At 42.9% G+C, this 21,657-nt stretch overlaps 1 non-coding gene across 1 annotated transcript; it reads left to right on the top strand.

Annotated features, from left to right (window-relative positions):
* The first annotated feature begins 1,013 nt into the window (after positions 1-1,013).
* Positions 1,014-1,090, top strand: trnag-ucc (transfer RNA glycine (anticodon UCC)). The gene has a single exon. It is a non-coding gene; the product is annotated as a tRNA-Gly (tRNA).
* The last annotated feature ends 20,567 nt before the right edge of the window (positions 1,091-21,657 follow it).

Genomic DNA, 21,657 nt, shown 5'->3' with positions numbered 1-21,657 from the left:
GTCAGACTCGCTCAGGTGGAACAAACTTAAACATGCTCCTTTTTTCAATGCTGATTTGAATGTCATTGAGAAAACATAAGTGTCAAATACTTTTTTTTCCGCAAACATCCTTTCTGAATTTAAAAGTAATCCAAGAAGTAATCACATTTTTCAAAAGTATCTGTTATCTGATTACAATATATTTGCTGGTAACGTAACAGATTACAGTTAGATTTTTTGTAATCCCTTACATGTAATGGATTACAGTTACTTACCAACCCTGATTAATGGTTGGATCAGAATCGACGTTATAATCATTGGCCAGTACGGAAAACGAAATAAAACCACAAGTCCAAATCCCTATCTACATGGCTAATTTAGAAAATGGACAATTTTATCTAGCTAGCTAGCCACCGGAGGACAACAACACAACGAGAAACAAATCAAGTTTTTTTGTCAATGATGTATGCTCCAAATTGGATTTCATAGGAGTGACACCAAAATCCAAGCTGGCTTCCCTTTGACTCTTTTTTTTTGTTGCGCCAAGACCATTCACAGTTGAGCTCGCTCAGTTTATCTCAATGCTGATTGGCAAATGTTTATACTTTTTTTCATCAAGGGAGGCCAAATGCTCACTGGTTTCCCTTGCCTTCAATGCTATGGCAGCAACAATGTCATACTCGTTTGGACCAGACAGCATCAGATAGATGGCCTACACATAGAAAGACAGAGGGGTTTCGCTCGCCTGGATGCTTTCTCCAGTGATATACATTCAGCCTCTTGTGAATTGAAGGGAAATTATGAAACACTGAGAGGAAAGATACATTATTTTGTGTATTTTAGTTTTTTCTTGGTCAAATTTTTTGTGAAGCCTGGCTTCCCTTGGCATCCATGAATACACGCCTGTGTGTGTGCGTGTGTGTGTGCGTGTGTGTGCGTGTGTGTGTGTGTGTGTGTGTGTGTGTGTGTGTGTGTGTGTGTGTGTATCATTGTCAAAGTTACATACAGGGAGAGAATGAATTGTGAATTCACACGGTCCCGTGTGGCTCAGTTGGTAGAGCATGGTGCTTCCAACGCCAGGGTTGTGGGTTCATTCCCCACGGGGGGACCAGGATGAATATGTATGAACTTTCCAATTTGTAAGTCGCTCTGGATAAGAGCGTCTGCTAAATGACTTAAAATGTAAAAATGTGAATAGGACTTATGACTGAAAATATGCTGCAAGTGCACCCTGTCTCAGAATCAACCTCTGAATAAACAGTGCATTCCCGTTGCCTAATTAACTCGAAATGGTTAACATTTAACATGCAAAAATGAGGCTACGTCAAGATGACTATTGCCTACCCCGTTACTTCTCCATTAGACAATCTCCATTATCCCGGCCCTGTTGGTGCCTGTTGGGCTTTTACTCCATACCCGCGACGAATAACTGGAGAACACCTGTCCACTGCACAAACAGTGAGTGCTCGGTGTTTACCGAAAGAGATAGGCTCAACTTTAAAAAAGTAAACAGACAAAGACTTACCTTGAAGGTTTTACCCGGTCCTTTAAGGAACAATGTTTTATTCCGTTTCACCTCCGCCCACAATCCTCAATACTGGCGGGGAAACTTCCTGTCAAAGTCGGTGTTGCTCTGTGGACGTTGGCTGAGGTGAGGAGGAGGATGAAGAAACAGGAGTGTTCGAGCTCGTGCTCCCGGAGAGGAACTCTGAAGCGTGATGTAATTTAATAGGCGGCGACAGACACCAAGCGCTGCTTTTACGCTCAGCTCTCGTGCGCTTGGCAAGCTGATGAGGATAGGTAGGCACCTAAAGCGAAAGAGAGCGAGAGACTGGAGAGAGAGAGAGAGATAATTCGATAAAGGAACGTGCACCTGACAACCGGTATAATGTTCATGTTGGCAGACGCGGTATCTGATACCTCCTGTCAGGCATAGGTGTCTTCTACAGTAGCCACGACTGTTAGGAGTCCTTAAAGGCGCTGCATTGGCCGTGCAGCATTTATGGTGATACGGCCTCTGCAGAAGTCAGGGCATTCATACTTCTCTCCCTTCATGGGGCAGTTGTCATGGAAGAGTTTAGCTGTGTTCGAATATCCATACTAACATACTGTATACTACATACTGAATGACTATATACTACATACTGTAACGACTCTGGGTTTATAAGCGCGGAAATCGACTCTGCCGCACGAGCCACAAACAGTCGATAGCGCGCCGGACCTCGGGCTAGAAGGTCGAGGGTTCGAGACCTGCTCCCTGCTGTTTCATTACAATACTATAAGTTCATTTTAGTATACGTAAACAAACTGTTTTCTTCCAGTTGTGTGTACTAGTGCTTCGCCTGTCTACTGGAAGTTGATGCTGTTGCTATGCAACCTCTTGCTATCTTGTTACCATAACAAATTATTAGCTAGACATTTTACAACTTCGGGTGTGTTCTTAAATTCAATCTGGAGAGCCAGGGTGCGCTCAGAGTGCACTCTGGGCGTTCGAAAATTCAGAGCCTTGTCAGATTGTCCAGAGCATACTGGATGTTCTAGCAAAAGAGTAAGGTTGATTCGAGCTTTCTGACCGTACAACAGCAGTCAAGCACTCAAGCTAACTGGCTAACTTGCTAGCTACTTCCAGACCCAAAGAGAGAACACCTCACTCTGACCATTTTTTAATTTTACTCGCTGTAGGCAGAATTCATGTTATCCAGAGCATTGTTAAATGTAACTGTGCTGCTGGCAACAATTTAATTGCACTTTTTTTGCCAATTTTGTTAACTAACCTCCAGACGAGCTTCAATGCCATACAACTCTCCTTCCGTGGCCTCCAACTGCTCTTAAATGTAAGTAAAACTAAATGCATGCTCTTCAACCGATCGCTGCCTGCACCTGCCCACCCGTCCAGCATCACTACTCTGGACGGTTCTGACTTTGAATATGTGGACAACTACAAATACCTACGTGTCTGGTTAGACTGTAAACTCTCCTTCCAGACTCACATTAAGCATCTCCAATCCAAAATGAAATCTAGAATCGGCTTCCTATTTTGCAAAAAAGCATCCTTCACTCATGCTGCCAAACATACCCTCGTAAAACTGACCATCCTACCGATCCTCGACTTCGGCGATGTCATTTACAAAATAGCCTCCAACACTCTACTCAACAAATTGGATGCAGTCTATCACAGTGCCATCCGTTTTGTCACCAAAGCCCCATATACTACCCACCACTGCGACCTGTACGCTCTCGTTGGCTGGCCCTCGCTTCATACTCGTCGCCAAACCCACTGGGTCCAGGTCATCTACAAGTCTTTGCTAGATAAAACCCCGCCTTATCTCAGCTCACTGGTCACCATAGCAGCACCCACCCATAGCATCACCCCCAAAGCCAATTCCTCCTTTGGTCACCTTTCCTTCCAGTTCTCTGCTGCCAATGACTGGAACGAACTGCAAAAATCACTGAAGCTGGAGACATATCTCCCTGACTAGCTTTAAGCACCAGCTGTCAGAGCAGCTCACAGATCACTGCACCTGTACATAGCCCATCCAACTACCTCATCCCCTTACTGTATTTATTTATTTATCTTGCTCCTTTGCACCCCAGTATCTCTACTTGCAGATTCATTTTCTGCACATCAATCACTCCAGTGTTTAATTGGTATTGTAATTTATTTGCCACCATGGCCTATTTATTGCCTTACCTCCCTTATCCTACCTCATTTGCACACACTTTATATAGACTTTTTCTACTGTATTATTGATTGTATGTTTGTTTATTCCATGTGTAACTGTGTTGTTGTATGTGTCGAACTGTTTTGCTTTATCTAGGCCAGGTCACAGTTGTAAATGAGAACTTGTTCTCAACTAGCCTACCTAGTTAAATAAATGTGAAATAAAAATAAATAATAAACGTTTACTGACACTGGCCATATTCAACGGGTGTTGAGCATTCGTAAATTCATCAGTTATTCTGCACTCTGGTACACTCAGACGAGAGTGCTCTGAAATCGGAGTAGATTTACGAAATTTACGAAAGCACCCGAATGTCCTTTGAGAACACACAACGACTATACCATTTAGCTAAGAATGACTGGAATAATCAAGTTGGGTTGTTAGTTAGATAGCATATAGTTAATATACTGGCAAGTTTGATGTATTAGTAGCCAACTAACGTTAGGTAGCTAGCTAACATAGCATATCATTACAGCAGTATGTACCGGTATGTGGTTCGTAAGGATAGCATAGCTAACAAATTGTCAGCCAACATAACGTGTAACGTAAGTTATTTGAAAAGTCATTACTTTATTACATTGCTCAACATTTTCTTAACATTTGTCATAATTAGTTAAAGCAATGAATTTGTATCCGCTCTCGTTCGACTGCATATTTTCCCCCATATTCTTAAAATCTGAAGACGATGTGAATCCATGCCAATTTTCAGAAGAATTGCATTATAGGCCCTAAAAGCACAGAAATAGTGTCCACTGTTTGTATATTTCGTATTTTGGCAAATGTAGTATGACATCCTGGAGCTTTTGGCATACTAACATACTATGACCAATAAGCATTTTATATCACAAATAGTATGGTTAGTGCGGTTAGTATCAGCTACCATCATGCCCCCACCTACCATCAACCAATCATGTCAATGCAGAGCTATACTGAGCCCTCCGAATTATTCCAACATTTGAGAGGTGCACGGTGATGTGGTATAGAGCTCAATGTGGCCTCTGCGTGCCTCATGAGGCTCTGTAATTGTGTCGGCAATTGCGTCACACCATCTATACGACGCCTCCGACCACATTTATCGGAGCAAGCATACATTGGCTCTTATATAGTGATGTAGAGTGGACTAGATAACGTTGTTACATTACATTGGGACTATCTGTAAGACTGCCTATTCATATGTGCCTAACTGATGTCTAACTGATGTCATAGGGGATGTATTATGTCCATATTCAATATTTGCACTGTATGACTGACATGTACAGTAACCTACAGTAGCCAACATGTAAATGTGAATGTATATAGTACTGCATATGTCTAAATGCAACATTTTCAACATGTAGTAGATGTAAATGTGAATGTATATTGTAGGCTATATGTCTACAATAACCATTTTCAACATGCAGTTGATGTTATTGGACACAGAGGTCCTATGAAATGATGATATGTCATTCGATATGTAAGTATATGTTATTGGACATAGACTGTGGGATACCCCTCCCATTGAGGGCGGCGTGTCAAAGTGTCTTCGGGAGTGATGCTCCCACCGTTCCCATCTGTTAACTCTCCTCAGGCAGAAGGACCAATCTAAGAAAGTATTTCTCTCCACACACACACACACACACACACACTTGTCTGGAAGGTGCATTTTCACACTCGTATAGATACAACTCACTATAACAGAGAAACACAGTCCCTTTGCTCTCATCTTGTCCAGCGGTCACAGTTGACGACAAGACGTATGTGTTTTTCTTCCTTTCCAAGATGTGATCTCCCCACCCCCAGTCACCCATTCCATAAACAGTTTGGACCGATTTCTGCAAAATGAATGGCCATCATCACCATGGAAACCAGCAGCCTATACACTGAAATTGGATGTAAAACATGGCAGTGAAAAAGTGATATCCAGCCAAACCCCCAACACCACCCTTTGCACTTATTCCACTTGTCCAGCAAACCAGGGGATGTCACCCATCATACATCCCAGTTCGGGTGATTGGGTCCTGGGATACAGGGAGCACTGCAAAACCCCAACATTGCGGTTTGTGTATAGGTTTGTCTACCCAAGAACAAACTGGGACCTGTTAGGTGTTTTCTATTCTGTTGTTTTCAGTGGGAAGCCCTTGAATAATTGACTGCTCTAGGTATTGCTTTGTTGAGTTCACTAACTGACATTGATCATGCCTGGTTTGTTGTGCCACCACTCTGTTGCAGCACCATTTCCTCACCAATGTTATTATGGCTTGGCTGTATCAAAATAGGTCTGATCAATGGACAAAATGTCACATTTTATATGAGGTGGTTTAGTTACATTACAGTTGGGAAGAGATATTGAGCGCTATTAAGAGTGGGGAAGGAGAGAGGAAGAGGTAGAAAGATAGAAAAGAGAAAAAGGGACACTCCTGACCACAGCGAGGGTGCAGGGGAGTCTCTCACCATGACAACCAGGAGGGGGAATCTGAGTGCAAACATTGGTCGGATCAACCACTAAGATCCTCCCATGCACTCAGATTTGGAGAATATCAAAACAAACTTGTTTTAAACACCAAGAAAACCAAAGTTATGTTGGTCTGTTCCACTAGGAAAAGGCCAAAACAGCATGGGATACAATTAAGTATGGGAGGAGTACAAATTGAAGAAGTGGCAGAAACCAAACTATTGGGAGTGCAGCTAGACAACTGCTTATCATGGTCATCTCAAATAACTAATGTATGTAAAAAAAATATATATTAAAACAGCATGCATAATCAGAAGGATAGCAAAATATTTACCAGGAAATATTATTCAGCAAATAACACAAGCATTAATTGAGAGTCAGGTGAACTACTGTTCTGTGGTCTGGGGAAATGCATCATCAAGTGAAGTTAGGAGGCTGCAGAATGCACAGAACAAAGCAGCAAGGATTGTTTTAAGGTGGAGATATGGTTATTCTGTTGCAGTCATGGGCAGTGTTCTTGGTTGGTAATCAATCGACAAGATAATTGAAAAAAACATGCTTATTTTATTTCATAATATACATCATTTAAAACAGCCAAGTTCTATTCACAACGGTATTCAGTTGTTAAGACAGACATTCCGTAAATACTAGGAATAGATTGTCCACCATCTATGCGTTATCCAGACAGAAAAGAGAAATAGGCAAAAGAACATTTCGATTTAGAGCAATAAAGAAATGGAATAAATTAACTGAGCAAACCAGAAACCTTTCAATATATACATTTAAACATTCTTTTAAAACGATTTAAATAGAAATGTTGTGGGACTATAGTAGATGAAGAATCAATATTTTTTAGATTGAGTATTTATTGGATCATTATGTTAGTATATAATGTATGTTTGTAGTAGTGTGTTATATGTGAAAATGTGTTCGTATTATAAATTGTATTTTAATGTATAAGGACTCTTGGAAGATTAGTCCAAATGGGGACTAAAAGAGATCCAAATAAAATAAAATCATAATATACAGAGCACTGTTTCACAAATCAACATTCTACTATTATTCAAAGTTCTATCCAAAGGTGTGAGAAGAGGAGTTAAAACACCAGTTACTGTAAATAACGTAGTAAGTTGCAACTTTGATACATGTGGATAGAATGTCATTTTTATATGAAAATGCTGTTCCAGTAAAGACAATTAGAATAGCCTATGGGTTACAACAAGCTTCACTTCATTGATCTACGTATGTGTGCGCGTCTGGGTGGAGTGGGAATTCTGGAGCAGCATACACCTTTTGGTAACATGATATCCTCGCCGGTACTACTTCCATTCGCAAGGGGGCGGAAGCCATGTTTTTTAAATTTTTATTCCCATTTGGTAAAAACATAGAAGAGTCGCTTTCACTTGCTAGTAGTAACCAGCCCCCAGTGTCCGGTCTGGGGCTTGAAGTCATGAGCTCTGCTGGTCGGCTACTGCGTAGCAACCTAACAGTGCCAAAAGCCCTGATCTGGCCTAGATAACTGAACACAAATATCAACGCAACATGTAAAGTGTTGGTCTAATGTTTCATGAGCTGAAATAAAAGATCCCCGGATTGTTCCATACGCGCAAAAACGTATTTCTCTCAAATGTTGAGCACAAATTTGTTTATATCCCTGTTAGTGAGCATTTCTCCTTTGCCAAGATAATCCATCCATCTGGCAGGTGTGGCATATCAAGAAGCTGATTAAATAGCATGATCATTACACAGGTGCATCTTGTGCTGGGGACAATAAAAGGCCACTATAAAATGTGCAGTTTTGTCACACAACACAATGCCACAGATGTCTCAAGTTTTGAAGGAGCATGCAATTGGCATGCTGACTGCAGGAATGTCCACCAGAGTCCACCAGAGCTGCAAGATAATGTTATTTTAATTTCTCTACCATAAGCCGCCTCCAACGTCGTTTCAGAGAATTTGGCAGTACGTCCAACTGGCCTCACAACCAAAAGCGTATTTCAGTGCCTGACAATATCCAGCAACTTCGCACAGCCATTGAAGAGGAGTGGGACAACATTCCTCAGGTCACAATCAATAGCCTGATCAACTCTATGCGAAGGAGATGTGTCGCACTTCATCAGGCAAATGGTGGTCCCACCAGATACTGACTGGTTTTCTGATCCACGCCACTACGTTTAAAAAAAAAAGGTATCTGTGACCAAAAGATGCATATCTGTTCCCATTCATTTGAAATCCATCGATTAGGGCCTAATACATTTTTTTCAATTGACTGATTTCCTTATATGAACTGTAAATTACGATTGCCAGAATGGCCAAACCAAAAATGTTTAGGTGGCTGTTTTGGGCTCTAACTTTAGTTTATTATGATCAAGTTCCATCCCCACGGTGAATTATTTTAAAGTTTGTTACACATCTATTTAATTCAATAGTGATCCATTCTGACTACTACATTTGTCATCACACAGGACCACGTGCTGACACAGACCAATATCAGACCGGCAGGCTACGAGGAGGCTCTCAGGCAGGATGAAAACAACTACATCGACCATGATCCTTTGCTAGTTACAGCTACATTCACCATGATCCTTAGCAATTTTTTTGTGCCATTCACGCTTCATGTGGCGTCGGGAGTTTTTCATATCAATACGTGGATGACATCAGCGTTATCAATATATACTGGTTTTAAAGTCTATGGCAGTATCTAGCTAGCAGCCTGGCTATCTGGTTTTAGCCTGGCTAAAAACATAGCACGCTAGCTAGCCTTTTTAGCTTCCCACATATCCATGTGACATAATCAGATTAATAATAAAAAATATGCCCTACCTAATATTTTTACAGTTGCCGGTGTAACCTAAGACATTATCCCAGTTGGATTGTTGCTTGTGTATTCATTCCCATATCAGCTAAAAATAGAACATCATGTTTTAGTCATGGAGAAAAAAAGCACATGGCTAGCTAGTTGGCAGGTTCTACCATTTCACAATAGTTTGTAATCACTAGTTTTTACTTCTAAACAAAATAGCTTTTTGAGTGGGTTCTTCGTTTACTGTTTGAACAGTCCCTGAGATTATATTTGGTTATCAAAGCAAATTATATAGATCATATCAAGGAACCAAGCGACAACATTGCCCCCACGGCTGTGGAAGGAATGATGAGGCATGTCTTTTCAGGTAGTAAAATAGTATGTTGAATGCCAGAGTGTATTATAAGGAGCCACCCTCTTAGTGACGAAAAACGACATTACAACACTATGCTACGCTCCGAATCTTGCGTCTCCGTAGAGCTTTTAGTAAGCTTTAGGATCCCCACCCAGCATTGTTGTTCTCTAGCCAACCCCCTTTTTAAACTGCTGATGAAATTAGTTTGACTGGGCAGCTAACAGCCACGTAAATAAACAATTAAAACTAGGAATGCAAGATGAATTGCTGGCCATAAGCTAATTCGACATCATTTGAGTCAATTGGAGGTGTACCTGTGGATGTATTTCAAGATCTACATTCAAACTCAGTGCCTCTTTGCTTGACATCATGGCAAAATCAAAAGAAATCAGCCAAGACCTCAGAAAAAAAATAGTAGACCTTCACAAGCCTGGTTCATCCTTGGGAGCAATTTCCAAATGCCTGAAGGTATAACGTTCATCTGTACAAACAATAGTACGCAAGTATAAACACCATGGGACCACGCAGCTGTCATACCGCTCAGGAATGAGACGTGTTCTGTCTCGTAGAGATGAACGTACTTTGGTGCGAAAAGTGCAAATCAATCCCAGAACAACAGCAAAGGACCATGTGAAGATGCTGGAGGAAACAGGTACAAAGGTATCTACAGTGGGGAGAACAAGTATTTGATACACTGCCGATTTTGCAGGTTTTCCTACTTACAAAGCATGTAGAGGTCTGTAATTTTTATCATAGGTACACTTCAACTGTGAGAGACGGAATCTAAAACAAAAATCCCGAAAATCACATTGTATGATTTTTAAGTAATTAATTAGCATTTTATTGCAAGACATAAGTATTTGATACATCAGAAAAGCAGAACTTAATATTTGGTACTGAATCCTTTGTTTGCAATTACAGAGATCATACGTTTCCTGTAGTTCTTGACCAGGTTTGTACACACTGCAGCAGGGATTTTGGCCCACTCCTCCATACAGACCTTCTCCAGATCCTTCAGGTTTCGGGGCTGTCGCTGGGCAATACGGACTTTCAGCTCCCTCCAAAGATTTTTTATTGGGTTCAGGTCTGGAGACTGGCTAGGCCACTCCAGGACCTTGAGATACTTCTTACGGAGCCACTCCTTAGTTGCCCTGGCTGTGTGTTTCGGGTCGTTGTCATGCTGGAAGACCCAGCCACGACCCATCATCAATGCTCTTACTGAGGGAAGGAGGTTGTTGGCTAAGATCTCGCAATACATGGCCCCATCCATCCTCCCCTCAATACGGTGCAGTCGTCCTGTCCCCTTTGCAGAAAAGCATCCCCAAAGAATGATGTTTCCACCTCCATGCTTCACGGTTGGGATGGTGTTCTTGGGGTTGTACTCATCCTTCTTCTTCCTCCATTTACATTTACATTTAAGTCATTTAGCAGACGCTCTTATCCAGAGCGACTTACAAATTGGTGCATTCACCTTATGACATCCAGTGGAACAGCCACTTTACAATAGTGCATCTAAATCTTTTAAGGGGGGGGGGGGGTGAGAAGGATTACTTTATCCTAGGTATTCCTTAAAGAGGTGGGGTTTCAGGTGTCTCCGGAAGGTGGTGATTGACTCCGCTGTCCTGGCGTCGTGAGGGAGTTTGTTCCACCATTGGGGGGCCAGAGCAGCGAACAGTTGTGACTGGGCTGAGCGGGAACTGTACTTCCTCAGTGGTAGGGAGGCGAGCAGGCCAGAGGTGGATGAACGCAGTGCCCTTGTTTGGGTGTAGGGCCTGATCAGAGCCTGGAGGTACTGAGGTGCCGTTCCCCTCACAGCTCCGTAGGCAAGCACCATGGTCTTGTAGCGGATGCGAGCTTCAACTGGAAGCCAGTGGAGAGAGCGGAGGAGTGGGGTGACGTGAGAGAACTTGGGGAGGTTGAACACCAGACGGGCTGCGGCGTTCTGGATGAGTTGTAGGGGTTTAATGGCACAGGCAGGGAGCCCAGCCAACAGCGAGTTGCAGTAATCCAGACGGGAGATGACAAGTGCCTGGATTAGGACCTGCGCCGCTTCCTGTGTGAGGCAGGGTCGTACTCTGCGGATGTTGTAGAGCATGAACCTACAGGAACGGGCCACCGCCTTGATGTTAGTTGAGAACGACAGGGTGTTGTCCAGGATCACGCCAAGGTTCTTAGCGCTCTGGGAGGAGGACACAATGGAGTTGTCAACCGTGATGGCGAGATCATGGAACGGGCAGTCCTTCCCCGGGAGGAAGAGCAGCTCCGTCTTGCCGAGGTTCAGCTTGAGGTGGTGATCCGTCATCCACACTGATATGTCTGCCAGACATGCAGAGATGCGATTCGCCACCTGGTCATCAGAAGGGGGAAAGGAGAAGATTAATTGTGTGTCGTCTGCATAGCAATGATAGGAGAGACCATGTGAGGTTATGACAGAGCCAAGTGACTTGGTGTATAGCGAGAATAGGAGAGGGCCTAGAACAGAGCCCTGGGGGACACCAGTGGTGAGAGCACGTGGTGAGGAGACAGATTCTCGCCACGCCACCTGGTAGGAGCGACCTGTCAGGTAGGACGCAATCCAAGCGTGGGCCGCGCCGGAGATGCCCAACTCGGAGAGGGTGGAGAGGAGGATCTGATGGTTCACAGTATCGAAGGCAGCCGATAGGTCTAGAAGGATGAGAGCAGAGGAGAGAGAGTTAGCTTTAGCAGTGCGGAGCGCCTCCGTGATACAGAGAAGAGCAGTCTCAGTTGAATGACTAGTCTTGAAACCTGACTGATTTGGATCAAGAAGGTCATTCTGAGAGAGATAGCGGGAGAGCTGGCCAAGGACGGCACGTTCAAGAGTTTTGGAGAGAAAAGAAAGAAGGGATACTGGTCTGTAGTTGTTGACATCGGAGGGATCGAGTGTAGGTTTTTTCAGAAGGGGTGCAACTCTCGCTCTCTTGAAGACGGAAGGGACGTAGCCAGCGGTCAGGGATGAGTTGATGAGCGAGGTGAGGTAAGGGAGAAGGTCTCCGGAAATGGTCTGGAGAAGAGAGGAGGGGATAGGGTCAAGCGGGCAGGTTGTTGGGCGGCCGGCCGTCACAAGACGCGAGATTTCATCTGGAGAGAGAGGGGAGAAAGAGGTCAGAGCACAGGGTAGGGCAGTGTGAGCAGAACCAGCGGTGTCGTTTGACTTAGCAAACGAGGATCGGATGTCGTCGACCTTCTTTTCAAAATGGTTGACGAAGTCATCTGCAGAGAGGGAGGAGGGGGGGGAGGGGGAGGAGGATTCAGGAGGGAGGAGAAGGTGGCAAAGAGCTTCCTAGGGTTAGAGGCAGATGCTTGGAATTTAGAGTGGTAGAAAGTGGCTTTAGCAGCAGAGACAGAAGAGGAAAATGTAGAGAGGAGGGAGTGAAAGGATGCCAGGTCCGCAGGGAGGCGAGTTTTCCTCCATTTCCGCTCGGCTGCCCGGAGCCCTGTTCTGTGAGCTCGCAATGAGTCGTCGAGCCACGGAGCGGGAGGGGAGGACCGAGCCGGCCTGGAGGATAGGGGACATAGAGAGTCAAAGGATGCAGAAAGGGAGGAGAGGAGGGTTGAGGAGGCAGAATCAGGAGATAGGTTGGAGAAGGTTTGAGCAGAGGGAAGAGATGATAGGATGGAAGAGGAGAGAGTAGCGGGGGAGAGAGAGCGAAGGTTGGGACGGCGCGATACCATCCGAGTAGGGGCAGTGTGGGAAGTGTTGGATGAGAGCGAGAGGGAAAAGGATACAAGGTAGTGGTCGGAGACTTGGAGGGGAGTTGCAATGAGGTTAGTGGAAGAACAGCATCTAGTAAAGATGAGGTCGAGCGTATTGCCTGCCTTGTGAGTAGGGGGGGAGGGTGAGAGGGTGAGGTCAAAAGAGGAGAGGAGTGGAAAGAAGGAGGCAGAGAGGAATGAGTCAAAGGTAGACGTGGGGAGGTTAAAGTCGCCCAGAACTGTGAGAGGTGAGCCGTCCTCAGGAAAGGAGCTTATCAAGGCATCAAGCTCATTGATGAACTCTCCGAGGGAACCTGGAGGGCGATAAATGATAAGGATGTTAAGCTTGAAAGGGCTGGTAACTGTGACAGCATGGAATTCAAAGGAGGCGATAGACAGATGGGTAAGGGGAGAAAGAGAGAATGACCACTTGGGAGAGATGAGGATCCCGGTGCCACCACCCCGCTGACCAGAAGCTCTCGGGGTGTGCGAGAACACGTGGGCGGACGAAGAGAGAGCAGTAGGAGTAGCAGTGTTATCTGTGGTGATCCATGTTTCCGTCAGTGCCAAGAAGTCGAGGGACTGGAGGGAGGCATAGGCTGAGATGAACTCTGCCTTGTTGGCCGCAGATCGGCAGTTCCAGAGGCTACCGGAGACCTGGAACTCCACGTGGGTCGTGCGCGCTGGGACCACCAGATTAGGGTGGCCGCGGCCACGCGGTGTGGAGCGTTTGTATGGTCTGTGCAGAGAGGAGAGAACAGGGATAGACAGACACATAGTTGACAGGCTACAGAAGAGGCTACGCTAATGCAAAGGAGATTGGAATGATAAGTGGACTACACGTCTCGAATGTTCAGAAAGTTAAGCTTACGTAGCAAGAATCTTATTGACTAAAATGATTAAAATGATACAGTACTGCTGAAGTAGGCTAGCTGGCAGTGGCTGCGTTGTTGACTTTGTAGGCTAGCTGGCAGTGGCTGCGTTGTTGACACTACACTAATCAAGTCGTTCCGTTGAGTGTAATAGTTTCTACAGTGCTGCTATTCGGGGGCTAGCTGGCTAGCTAGCAGTGTTGATTACGTTACGTTGCGTTAAAAGAACGACAATAGCTGGCTAGCTAACCTAGAAAATCGCTCTAGACTACACAATTATCTTTGATACAAAGACGGCTATGTAGCTAGCTATGTAGCTAGCTACGATCAAACAAATCAAACCGTTGTACTGTAATGAAATGAAATGAAAATGTGATACTACCTGTGGAGCGAAGCGGAATGCGACCGGGTTGTTGAGTGCGGAAGTTCTATTCGGTAGACGTTGGCTAGCTGTTGGCTAGCTAGCAGTGTCTCCTACGTTAAGGACGACAAATAGCTGGCTAGCTAACCTCGGTAAATTAAGATAATCACTCTAAAACTACACACTCTAAACTACACAATTATCTTGGATACGAAGGCCGCAAAGACAACTATGTAGCTAGCTAACACTACACTAATCAAGTCGTTCAGTTGAGTGTAATAGTTTCTACAGTGCTGCTATTCGGTAGACGGTGGACGTTTGCTAGCTGGCTAGCTGCTGGGCAGATAGCAGTGTAGACTACGTTAGGACGGCGAAATACGATAATTACGCAATTATCTTTGATACAAAGACGGCTATGTAGCTAGCTAAGAAGAAATTGCTAAGATTAGACAAATCAAAGCGTTGTACTATAATGAAATGTAATGAAATGTAATGAAAAGTTATACTACCTGCGGACCGAAGTGCGAATGCGACCGCACGCTCCAACCCGGAAGTCACAGCATCCTCCAAACACGGCGAGTGGAGTTTAGACCAAAAAGCTCTATTTTTGAATCATCAGACCACATGACCTTCTCCCATTCCTCCTCTGGATCATCCAGATGGTCATTGACAAACTTCAGACGGGCCTGGACATGCGCCTGCTTGAGCAGGGGGACCTTGTGTGCGCTGCAGGATTTTAATCCATGACGGCGTAGTGTGTTACTAATGGTTTTCTTTGAGACTGTGGTCCCAGCTCTCTTCAGGTCATTGACCAGGTCCTGCCGTGTAGTTCTGGGCTGATCCCTCACCTTCCTCATGATCATTGATGCCCCACGAGGTGAGATCTTGCATGGAGCCCCAGACCGAGGGTGATTGACCATCATCTTGAACTTCTTCTATTTTCTTCTATTTTCTAATAATTGCGCCAACAGTTGTTGCCTTCTCACCAAGCTGCTTGCCTATTGTCCTGTAGCCCATCCCAGCCTTGTGCAGGTCTACAATTTTATACACAGCTCTCTGGTCTTGGCCATTGTGGAGAGGTTGGAGTCTGTTTGATTGAGTGTGTGGACAGGTGTCTTTTATACAGGTAACGAGTTCAAACAGGTGCAGTTAATACAGGTAATGAGTGGAGAACAGGAGGGCTTCTTAAAGAAAAACTAACAGGTCTGTGAGAGCCGGAATTCTTACTGGTTGGTAGGTGATCAAATACTTATGTCATGCAATAAAATGCAAATGAATTACTTAAAAATCATACAATGTGATTTTCTGGATTTTTGTTTTAGATTCCGTCTCTCACAGTTGAAGTGTACCTATGATAAAAATTACAGACCTCTACATGCTTTGTAAGTAGGAAAACCTGCAAAATCGGCAGTGTATCAAATACTTGTTCTCCCCACTGTATATCCACAGTAAAACGAGTCCTATATTGACATATCCTGAAAGGCCGCTCAGCAAGGAAGAAGCCATTGCTCCAAAACCGCCATAAAAAAGCCAGACTACGTTTTGCAACTGCACATGGGGACAAAGATCGTACTTTTTGTAGAAATGTCCTCTGGTCTGATGAAGGACAACAAAGTCAAGGTATTGGAGTGGCCATCACAAGCCCTGACCTCAATCCCATAGAAAATGTGTGGGCAGAACTGAAAAAGAGTGTGCGAGCAAGGAAGCCTACAAACCTGACTCAGTTACATCAGCTCTGTCAGGAGGAATGGGCCAAAATTCACCCAACTTACTGTGGGAAGCTTGTGGAAGGCTACCCGAAACGTTTGACCCAAGTTGAACAATTTAAAGGCAATGCTACCAAATACTAATTGAGTGTATGTAAACTTCTGACCCACTGGGAAAGTGATGAAAGAAATAAAAGCTGAAATAAATCATTCTCTCTACTATTATTCTGACATTTCACAGTCTCAAAATAAAGTGGTGATCCTAACTGACCTAAGACAGGGATTATTAGGATTAAATGTCAGGAATTGTGAAAAACTGAATTTAAATGTATTTGGCTAAGGTGTATGTAAACTTCCGACTTCAACTGGACAAGGCAACAATCGTGAGAATCTTTCAGTCGCGTTAGTCATCTTACTTATTGCTATAGCCAGGCCAAGCAATCCGAAGAACAACTAATTGTTTGTGATTAGGAAATTTATGAGAATCATGCAAACTTCAGCACACAATGTCCAGGGGGTGAGCATGCTCTACCACTAAGGGACAGTTTAGTACAACGTAAGACAGTCTCGTGTTCAACTTGTTTTTAGCAGTGTGAATCGTTCCTGTTTACACCGAGGTGAAGAGTGGAATATTTGAAGGAATGGATCTGAGCCTATCACTTATCACCTGTGAAAGGCGGGGCTTCCAGAGAGGCCCAGATTTCATTGGTGATTTTAGTTCCTTCAACTGAAGTCGCGAGAGTGCGACTCCCCATAGTATGTTGTACCGAAGTTCACTGAACTGGGTCCATTTCTGTGTATGAAAACTTGTATGTGCCAGTGCAATGCTCACTTCTATCTGTAACAGTGTATCCGATAAGACATTGCACAGGATTGACACTGTCACTCCAGGAGTTTTACTGTAGCAATCTGCATGTCACTGTCCTTGCACTCCTACACAGTGGAGGCAGACCTAATTTTAAACTGTGAGACTATGTGGGGCACACAGAAATCTGTGTAAAAGAGAAAGAGAAGCCAACGAGAACAGATCTATGGCAGAGATTAGAGTCAGAAGACAATGGCAAGTCTTCACCCTAAAACCCAGAGTTGCGTGCCCACAAACACAAACACAGCAAACTGACACACATACACAGAGTGAGGCATGGCCAAAACCCAGGTAGAGCAAACATACACATGTAAACACATTATTGGACTGTGATGTAGCATTTCGAGAAGTTTTCAATCGAGTGTCTATGCTGTATGAGTAACCTTCCCCCCACACTCCCTACCATTCACTGGCTCTGCATTTGGCTTGTTCTGCAGCCACCAACCATGACCTTCCCCTCCCCCCAAAGGAAATACAAATGTAAATGTTATAGTAGATTAAAACAAGTCTTGTATGCAGTATCTGACCTTAGAGTGATACTGTGGACCAAAGAAAATATGTTTGTGTTCAACACCTGCATGAATCACTTGGGATTGTGGTCAATGGTAGTTAATGATGGTCATTTGTCTGGCTAAAACACCTTAGTTTTAAGTCCTAGTCCTGAAAAATATGTGTCCCTCTTAAGTGGTAGTTCCTTGCCTTTTCACAGTCACTCCTGTACTCGTTCACCCTTACACATAGGGGCGTCGAGCACCCCAAAAATCTAAGGGGGCACAAAGTAAGTCTGGATGGCTGATAGGTGGTCCAGAGGGGGGTTAGCCTCCCCCCCCAACCTGAAATTGGAGAATTTAGCATTTTTCAAACACCTGAAACAGATTTCCCTGCAATCTAGCGCCATAATCATTATGCTTAATTCTATGTAAAAAATATTCATATTTTTCTGCATATTTAAGCATAACTCTTGAGCTGTCTGCATCCTCCTGACTGGTGGTTCTTATTTTTTAAAGAAAATAAATATGCATCTCTGCTACATGTAGTTATTACTTGCTTTTCTGAAGTCTACCAACCTTGCCAGCAGGCATGCCAGCTAAGATAGTAAGACAAGCTAGCTACTTGTACCTTGATTGATAGCCTAAAATGGTTTCTTAGTAGCTAGTTATGAGGTTGGGAGATTGGGATCCTATTTAGGCTAACTAAAGCCAACTTCATAAAATTGATAAGTGGCTAGTAGTATTACAAAGAAAAAAACTAACTTTTTATTTTATTTTAAACAGAACAAATCTGAGGGTGCACTTACCCCTGTGCCCCCTATGGGCATGTCCCCTCTACCTACACACCTCTCTCTCACACAAGTGCATGTGCGCACACACACACACACACACACACACACACACACACACACACACACACACACACACACACACACACACACACACACACACACACACACACACACAAAGCCCATTAAAAGGTTCAATGCAGATGTTTTTATCTCAATATCAAATCATTTCTGTGTAACAATTAAGTACATTAATGGTCAAAAGAAACAAAAATAGCTTCTAAGCAAAGAGCAATTTCTCAAGCAATAATTTAACTAGGACTGTCTGGGAGTGATCTGAGTGGGAATGGGAAAACTAGCTGTTATTGGCAAAGAAGTTTGGAACTCTCTTTCTTAATGGTCTATAAAAAATATACCACCTGGTTATGTCACCAGCTAGGCTAAAACTCCATCCCCCAAAACAGCTTGACATTTCAAATGGTCTTTTCAAACAGCTTTAACAAAAAGGGCATGATTATCATTTTCACAATTTCACAGTATTATTCCAACCTCATAGTGTGGAAATTATATATAATTATATATATATGTATATATATATATATATATATATAACACAGGAAAATCACGTTTTTGACTGCACTGGGCTGTTGATAACTTCTACTTGTAGCAACCTCCCAGATGTTTTCACCTTCATTCATCTACCCTCTCTCTCCCACTTTCTTTGTCTCTCTGTTGCAGTTGGACACAAGTGGGTCAGAGGAAACTGGTTGATGGAAATTGGCATTTAGCAGGTCAAAGGGGAAATTAGGAAAGAGGAATGAGAAAAGAGAAATGTGACAGACAGTGCCTTCAAGAAAGTAGTCATACCCCTTGACCTATTCCACATTTTCTTGTGTTACAGCCTGAATTCAAAATGGATCAAATTGTTCGGTTTTTTTTCACCCATTTACACACAATACTACATAGTGACAAAGTGAAAACATGTTTTTAGAAATGTTTGCAAATGTATTGAAAATGAAATACAGAAATATCTCATTTACACACAATACATGTGTGTATCAAGTATTCACACAATACATGTTAGAATCACCTTTAGCAACAATTACAGCTGTGAGTCTTTCTGGGTATGTCTCCTAGAGCTTTGCACACTTGGATTGTACAATATTTGCACTTTTAAAAATTCTTCAAGCTCTGTCAAGTTGATTGTTGATCATTGCGAGACAGCCATTTTCAAGTCTTGCCATAGATTTTCAAGTCGTTTTAAGTGAAAGCCGTAACTAGGCCACTCAGGAACAATCAATGTCATCTTGGTAAGCAACACCAGTGTACAGTTGAAGTCGGAAGTTTACATACACTTAGGTTGGAGTAATTAAAACTTTTTTTCAACCACTCCACAAATTTATTTTTTAACAAACTATAGTTTTGGCAAGTCGGTTAGGACATCTACTTTGTGCATGACACAAGTATTTTTTCCAACAATTGTTTACAGACAGATATTTCACTTATAATTTACTGTATCACAATTCCAGTGGGTCAGAAGTTTACATACACTAAGTTGACTGTGCCTTTAAACAGCTTGGAAAATTCCAGAAAATTATGTTATGGCTCTGGAAGCTTCTGATAGGCTAATTGACATAATTTGAGTCAATTGGAGGTGTACCTGTGGATGTATTTCAAGGGCTACCTTCAAACAAAGTGCCTCTTTGCTTGACATCATGGGAAAATGGAAAAAAAATTGTAGACCTCCACAAGTCTGGTTCATTCTTGGGAAATATTTCCAAGCACCTGAAGGTACCACGTTCATCTGTACAAACAATAGTATGCAGATATAAACACCATGGGACCACGCAGCTGTCATATCGCTCAGGAAAAAGACGCGTTCTGTCTCCTAGAGATGAACGTACTTTGGTGCAAAAAGTGAAAATCAATCCCAGAACAACAGCAAAGGACCTTGTGAAGATGCTGGAGGAAACAGGTACCAAAGTATCTATATCCATAGTAAAACAAGTTCTACATCGACATAACCCTAAAGGCCGCTCAGCAAAGAAGAAGCCACTGCTCCAAAACCGCCACAAAAAGCCAGACTACGGTTTGCAACTGCACATGGGAACAAAGATCATACCTTTTGGAGAAATGTCCTCTGGTCTGATGAAACAAAAATATAACTATTTGGCCATAATGACCATCGTTATGTTTGGAGGAAAAAGGGGAAGCTTGCAAGCCGAAGAACACCATCCCAACCGTGAAACACAGGGGTGGCAGCATCATGTTGTGGGGGTGCTTTGCTGCAGGAGGGTCTTGTGCACTTCACAAAGTAGATGGCATCACGAGGCAGGAACATGATGTGGATATATTGAAGCAACATCTCAAGATCAGTCAGGAAGTTAATGCTTGGTCGCAAATGGGTCTTCCAAATGGACAATGACCCCAAGCATACTTCCAAAGTCATGGCAAAATGGCTTAAGGACAACAAAGTCAAGGTATTGGAGTGGCCATCACAAAGCCCTGACCTCAATCCTATAGAAAATGTGTGGGCAGAACTGAAAAAGCGTGCGCGAGCAAAGAGGCCTACAAACCTGACTATGTTACACCAGCTCTGTCAGAAAGAATGAGCCAAAATTCATTGAACTTATTGTGGGAAGCTTGCGGAAGGCTACCGAAACGTTTGACCGAAGTTAAACAATTTAAAGGCAATGCTACCAAATACTAATTGAGTGTATGTAAACTTCTGACCCACTGGGAATGTGATGAAAGAAATAAAAGCTGAAATAAATCACTCTACTATTATTCTGACATTTCACATTCTTAAAATAAAGTTGTGAAAGTTGTGATCGTAACTGACCTAAGACAGGGAATTTAGACTAGGATTAAAATGTCAGGAATTGCGAAAAAAACTGAGTTTAAATATATTTGGCTCAGGTGCATGTAAACTTCGAACTTCAACTGTATATTTGGCCTTGTCTTTTAGGTTATTGTCCTGCTAAAAGGCAATGGTGCAAAGTACTAACTAAAAATATTTTAAAGTATTATTTAAGTCGTTTATTGGTCTGTACTTCTATCTGTACTTTTTTTAGTACAGATAGAAGTACTATAGTACTATTTTACTATTTAGATTTTTGACAACTTTTACTTCACTACATTCCTAAAGAAAAAAAAAAACTTTTTACTCCGTACATTTTCCCTGACACCCAAAAGTACTACATTTCCAATGCTTAAGCAGGACAGGAAAATTGTCAAATTCACACACTTAAAGAGAACATCCCTGGTCATCCCTACTGCCTCTTATCTGGCAGATTCTCTCAACACAAATGCTTTGTTTGTAAATTATGTTGGAGTGTGCCCCTGGCTATCCGTTAAAAAAAAGAAAGAAAATAGTTCTGTCTGGTTTGCGTAATATAATGAATGTGAAATTATTTATACTTTTACATTTACTTTGAATACTCAAGTATATGATTTAAAACCAAATACTTTTACTCATGTAGTATTTTACTGGGTGACTTTCACTTTGACTTGAGTAATTTTCTATTAAGGTATCTTTACTTTTACTCAAGTATGACAATCAGGTACTTA

This window comes from Salvelinus alpinus, chromosome 5, assembly GCF_045679555.1.
Source record: "Salvelinus alpinus chromosome 5, SLU_Salpinus.1, whole genome shotgun sequence".
NCBI classification, from domain to species: domain Eukaryota; kingdom Metazoa; phylum Chordata; class Actinopteri; order Salmoniformes; family Salmonidae; genus Salvelinus; species Salvelinus alpinus.
The sequence above is the reverse complement of the archived record's forward strand: the minus strand, read 5'-3'. Positions and strand labels throughout refer to the sequence as shown.